The sequence below is a fragment of the Chiloscyllium plagiosum genome, chromosome 48, assembly GCF_004010195.1.
Source record: "Chiloscyllium plagiosum isolate BGI_BamShark_2017 chromosome 48, ASM401019v2, whole genome shotgun sequence".
Classification (NCBI taxonomy): Eukaryota; Metazoa; Chordata; class Chondrichthyes; order Orectolobiformes; family Hemiscylliidae; genus Chiloscyllium; species Chiloscyllium plagiosum.
Window position 1 is genome coordinate 6,186,337 of NC_057757.1, and position 6,411 is coordinate 6,192,747.

The window sequence follows — 6,411 nt, forward strand, 5'->3', positions numbered from 1 at the left end:
ATGGGCTAATGCCCGAAACGTCGATTCTCCTGTTGCCTAGATGCTGCCTGACCTGCTGCGCTTTTCCAGCAACACATTTCCATCTCTGATCTCCAGCATCTGCAGACCTCACTTTCTCCTCAAAGATTTCAACCTACTGCGAATCCTCTTACAAGGATGCCTTCCTTGAAGAAGCTCTCTTTCTCCCTCTACAAAGGTTTATCTTAGCCTGCTGGACCAACTTTCCTCATTCCTGAAGAAGGGCTAATGCCCGAAACGTCGATTCTCCTGTTCCCTAGATGCTGCCTGACCTGCTGCGCTTTTCCAGCAACACATTTCCATCTCTGGCCATGCTAAATTGCCCATGGTGTCCAGGGATGTGCAGGTTAGGGTGGATTGACCATGCTAAATTGCCCATAGTGTCCAGGGATGTGCAGGTTGTGTGGGTTAGCCATGGGATGTGCAGTTACAGGGAGAGGGTTGGATCTGGGTGGTATGGTCTTCGGAGGGTTGGTATGGACTCTATGGATCGAATGGCCTGCTTCCACACTTAGGGATTCTATGATTCAGTCACAACCACAAATGAGAAACATGTCCTGATGACTCATTAGCTCACAGCAACCAGTAGATGAACCACACAATCAAGAAACTGTTGAAGATTGGCAACAATCCCAGCTTTAGATCATTGTTCAGTGTCCAGCCAATTTTCCACACCTTGTAGGTCAACCTCAGCCTCAGTTTGAGATTGCCACAGTGGCCTTGCCCTCAACCCCTCACTTCCTTTTATTTGTAACCTCAAGATCACTGCACACTTCCAACTCACCCCCCGAATCATCTTCTGTTCCCACCATTGGTGGCCGTGACCTCAGTTGTCTGAGCTCTATGTTCTGGAATCCTTTCCCCTAAACCTCTCATCCTCTCTCTCTGTCCTTTAAGACAATCCTTAAAACTTATAACCTTTGGTCACCAGTCCCTTTGTTCTTCTTATGTGACTCAGTGTCAGATGTCATTTGGATAATACTTTTTTGAGACACTTTATTAGGTTAATGGGGAAGTGATGGTGCAGTCATATTTTTGCTAGAGGTCCCAGATTCAAATCCCACAGGGTTAAAAGTTTAATATAATTAAAAGAAAATCTGCAGATGAAAAGTGACTGTGAAATCATTGTTATAAGCTATTGTTTGGGGTGACATGGTGGCTCAGTGGTTAGCACTGCTGTCTCACAGTGTAAGGGACTGGGTTAGAGTCCACCCTTGGGCATCTGTCTGTGCGGAGTTTGCACATTCTCCCCGTGTCTGCGTGGGTTTCCTCTGGTTTCCTCCCACAGTCCAAAGATGTGCAGATTAGGGTGGATTGACCATGCTAAATTGCCCATTGTGTCCAAGGCTGTGAGGCGAGGTGGATTAGCCATGGGAAATATGGGGTTACAGGGATAGGGTAGGAGGGTATGGGCGAGCTGCTGTTCTGAGGGTTAGCATGGACTCAATGAGCTGAATGGCTTGCTTCCAAACTGTAGGGTTTCTACAATAGGATTCTCTGAAATGCCCTTCAGAGAAGGAAATCTGGTCTAGGGTATGTGTGACTTGAGACCCACAAGAAGACATGGTAAATCTTAACTGGTAATTAAGATGGGTTGATAAGTGATTGAGACATTGCAACTGTTTTTTTTTTAAATAAAGGTGCCTTATTGTTATTTTGCAACTCTCTGAGTCAAATAGTTTATGAATGCCTAAAACTGGGCTTGGACTTAATGGGCCGAATGGACGCCATCTAAGCCATAATGGATACCTGAGCTCATGCACAAAGAGCAGAAGTCTTTGATGATGTGAAACATCAGTATGAGGCCTTAGTCATCAGATAAGTCATAATTGCAAATACAAATGATTTTGATAAAAATTCCAATATTTGTTTTGATTCTTAGGCACGGAGACAAGAGATGCAGTTACCCAAGTCTCGGCAACCAGACTTTGTTCTTCATGTGAGTTGAAACTAATTCTCTAGTGTCATCCAAGTGACACAGTGCACTGGCATCACGGGTGATTGGCTAAATAGTCCCTCCAAGTCATCAAACACTTCCCAACTGGGACCGCTTTGGTTAGTCTGAGTGAGCTGTGCCCTGTGGGCCCCATTCTCAGCCTCTGCAGAGTTTGAATAGGGTGACCTCCAGCAGCCAATGGGGTAAAGTTGTCTAAAGTCAGATTGGCAGGATAAAGGGATGGTGTTTAAAAGGATATATACTTGGAAAGGAAAGGTCATATGATATGGGGGAACAGAAGGGGACTGGGAATAATCAGATAGCTTTCAAAGCGCTGGGACCAGCACATGATGGGCCAAGTGACCTCTGCCAGTACCTTACATTGCATTTTTACAAATGGTGGGAGGCACGGTGGCTCAGTGGTTAGCACTGCTGCCTCACAGTGTCAGAGAGCCAGGTTCAATTCCACTTTTGGGTGACTGTCTGTGTGAAGTTAACACATTCTCCCCGTATCTGCATGAGTTTCCTCTGGGTGCTCCGATTTCCTCCCACAGTCCAAAGATGTGCAGGTTAGATACATTGGCCATGCTAAATTGCCCATATGGTCCAGGATGTGTAGGTTAGGTGGATTGACCATGGGAAATGTAGGGTTATGGAGATAAGATTGGGTGATGAGTCTGGGTGGGATGCTCTTCAGAAGTCAGCGTGGACTCGATGGGCCGAATGGCCAGCTTCCACGCTGTAGGGAATTCTATGATTCACAATGAGGACAAGGAGGAGGTAACCATTTGCATACAGTGTTAAAGACAGCAGATTCTGGCCTCTTAAGTGGAGATGTTGAAGCTCCTCCATGGCCTTCCAGTGTAGGGCTTGGGACCACAGAAGGCCCTCCAATGGAGTAAACCCACTGACGTGCTTCAGAAAGGTTTGAGGGGACTGGACACTGCGTCTAGTCAAAAAGGCAAGCAAGCAAGCAGGGGTGGGGATGATCTCAGTCAGAGGGGCTTTAAACTGATGTTCCCGACAAGCTGCAGGGCTGGGCAGTGCTCTGGAATGAGTACCTTCAAGATGAGCACTTCTCCGACTGGACACCTTTCTTAAAGGTACCACGCAGTGCAGCAAACAGGCCACGGAAAACAAAGACAAGGTAAAGGGAAGATGGCTGAAGGCATGGCTGACAATGACGGAGTGTAGGGACGGAGAAAATAGGGGTCCCGTAGGAATAAAGAATTCAAGGAAAGGTGCAGAACAGAGTGCTGGAGGAGGTTAGGGCTCTAATCTGGTAACCACCAAGATGGCTGCCTTATAGACCTCTTTGCAGCTCCACACTCATATTACAATCCTTCACCCTTTTCCCCACAGTTTCCTATCTAACATCCTGGGACCAATTTAGTCCAAGCTATTATAGAGTCATCGAACTGTACAGCACAGACTTGTCCATGCCAATCAGGAATCTTAAATTAATCTAGTTCCATTTGCCAGCACCTGGCCCATATCCCTCCAAACCCTTCCTATTCATATACTCAACCAGATGCCTTTTACATGGTGCAATTGTACCAGCCTCCACCACTTCCTCTGGCAGCTCATTCCATACACGCACCACCCTCTGTGTGAAAAAGTTGCCCATTAGATCCTTTTGAAATCCTTCCCTCTCACCTTAAACTTATGTCCTCTAGTTTTGGACCCCCCACCCCACCAGGAAAAAGACCTTGGCTATTCATCCTATCCATGCCTATTAACCCACTCACCTTATCCATCCACCCTATTAAGCTCACGCTGCAATCCCTATAGCCTATCAAACACCTCTCCTGACCCTGTCCTCTCGACCTTTGGAACTCTGCTCAAACCTGTCCTTCCGCCTCTTCCCTCAGGATTGCGTGGCTGCGCTGAACTCCACTGCAAGGTTCTTGACTGGTGTGACTCTGCTCTGCTACTCATTCGCCTCAAGATTTAAGGTAACCTTTTCCCACCCCGTCCTGCAAGTGGTTCATGAAGGTAGCTCGCTATCACTTTCTCCAGGGCAATTAGAGACAGGACGATAAATGCTGGCCCACCCAGCAACGTCCATGTCCCATTAACAAATACCATACAAAAAGTGTCCGATTTCCCATCAATGCAAGGCTGCTTCCTCACTTTCTGGGGTCTCACAGTAATGTCCAATTGCCTGTGGATTGTGTCGGGATTCATTGGAACAGTGCACGCAAATCAAACTCCATCATTCCTGCAGGTATTACAAATTTGATCAAGCCACTGATGTGACCAATTTTACCAACTTCACGTTAAAAGAATACAGGTTTCTTTTTTCTATTAACAAGATAAACAACCTTTTTTTTAACCAATGGCACAATAAAAGACAAAAATGACGAAAAACTATGGAGGATGGAGATCTGAAACAAAGAGTATCCCCAGGAAAAAAAATGGACAAGTTGAAACACTAACCGATAAATGAATCTCTACCCCTTTCTTAAAAATCCCTTACATATACAGTCACACAAAACAAGATGTGCAAGCATTGTAGCTGGGGAAGATTTTGTTAAAACGTCAGATGGACAGTCCTGGCACCAGTCTGGATCACAGATGGTGATGAGTTGTTGTCAAGATTAGAGAGGTGCTGGAAAAGCACAGCAGGTCAGGCGGCATCCGAGGAGCAGGAACATTGACGTTTCGGGCAAAAGCCCTTCATCAGGAAATCAACAAAGGCCTTACCTTCATCCCCCTCCGTCTATGCATCAACCATTTCAATACGCGTTGTGATGTCAAACACTTCTTTTGCCGCCTCCGAGCTTACATTTTTCATCAAGACTCCCGCCCACCTTCCGAGGACCCCTTCACCCGCCTCCAACACGCTGCATCCATCTGGACACCCCGCTCTCAACCTCTTTATTTCCAACTGCCGCCGAGACATTAACCATCTCAACCTGTCTACCCCCCTCCCCCAACTCCAACAATGCGCAGCCCTCCACTCCAACCCCAACCTCACCATCAAACCAGGATGGGGGGGGGGGGGGGGGGGGGGTGCAGTGGTAGTTTGGCGCACTGACCTCTACACCACTGAAGCCAGATGCCAACTCGAAGACACCTCCTCCTACCACCCCCTCGACCACGACCTCAACCCCCCAACACCAAACCATCATCTCCCAGACCATACACAACCTCAACCTCATCACCTCAGGGGATCTCCCACCCACAGCTTCCAACCTCATAATTCGGGAATCCCGCACCACCCGGTTTATAAACCTCAGGTGCTGCCTGACCTGCTGTGCTTTTCCAGCACTACACTCTCGACTCTAATCTCCAGCATCTGCAGTACCCACTTCTGCCCATCAATGAGTTGTTTTCTAGTGATTATCCGTTGACTCCTTCCAATTCTTTGCTAATGATGTGAGGTGGTGAATGCACTGCTTTTCAGTCTTTCATTCACTGGGTTTGGATCTGCCCTTCCAGTACCTCTGAGGGGGCTCTTTTCCCTTTTTCTTCCAGGTGGGGCTTTGCAGAGAGAGGAGCAGGAAAATCGATGTTTTGGGCCTGAAACATCGATCTTCCTGCTCCTCGGATGCTGCCTGACCGGCTGTGCTTTCCCAGCACCATACTCTCAAAATTGTAAATACAACTTATTTCTGTAACCTGCTTCTAAAACTGCAAACATATTACACAGTTTCCTTGGTTTAAAGCAGTATCTTCCCATTTTTAATCTACCATCCGCCATGGACGGGTTGGACCAAAGGGACCAAGAGTGTGGAAATAGACAAGTCCCCTGGGCCAGATGGGATCTATCCTAGGATCCTCAGGGATGCAAGGGAAGAGATTGCTGAGCCTTTGGCATTGATCTTCAAATCATCATTGTCTACAGGAATAGTGCCTGAGGACTGGAGGATACCAAATGTGGCTCCCTTGTTCAAAAAGGATCGTAGAGGCAATCCTGGTAATTACAGACCAGTGAGTCTCACTTCAGTTGTTGGCAAAGTGTTGGAAAAGGTTATAAGAGATAGGATTTATAACCATCTAGAAAAGAATAATCTGATCAGGGACAGTCAGCACGGTTTTGTGAAGGGTAGGTTGTGCCTAAGGAATCTTATTGAGTTTTTTGACAAAGTGACCAAACAGATATATGAGAGTAAACCGGTTGATGTGGTGTATATGAATTTCAGCAAGGCGTTCGATAAGGTTCCCCACAGTAGGCTATTATACAAAATGTAGAGGAATGGGATTGTGGGAGATATAGCAGTTTGGATCAGTAATTGGCTTGCTGAAAGAAAACAGAGGGTTGTAGTTGATGGAACATGTTCATCTTGGTGTCCAGTTACTGGCGGCGTACTGCAAGGGTGGGAGTTGGGTCCACTGCTCTTCGTCATTTTTATAAATGACCTGGATGAGGGCTTAGAAGGGTGGGTTAGTAAATTTGCGGACAACACTAAGGTCGGTGGAGTTGTGGATAGTGACGAAGGATGTAGTAGGTT

At 46.8% G+C, this 6,411-nt stretch overlaps 1 protein-coding gene across 2 annotated transcripts in view; it reads left to right on the forward strand.

Annotated features, from left to right (window-relative positions):
* The first annotated feature begins 1,900 nt into the window (after positions 1-1,900).
* Positions 1,901-6,411, forward strand: part of LOC122544434 (flocculation protein FLO11-like) — an 8,774-nt gene continuing 4,263 nt past the window's right edge. The window contains exons 1-2 of one of the 2 annotated variants that reach the window (XM_043683682.1): positions 1,901-1,957; positions 3,826-3,909. The gene's annotated coding sequence lies outside the window, so the exon portion shown is untranslated. The remainder of the gene's footprint in view (positions 1,958-3,825; positions 3,910-6,411) is intronic. The other variant, XM_043683683.1, reaches the window with a different exon arrangement.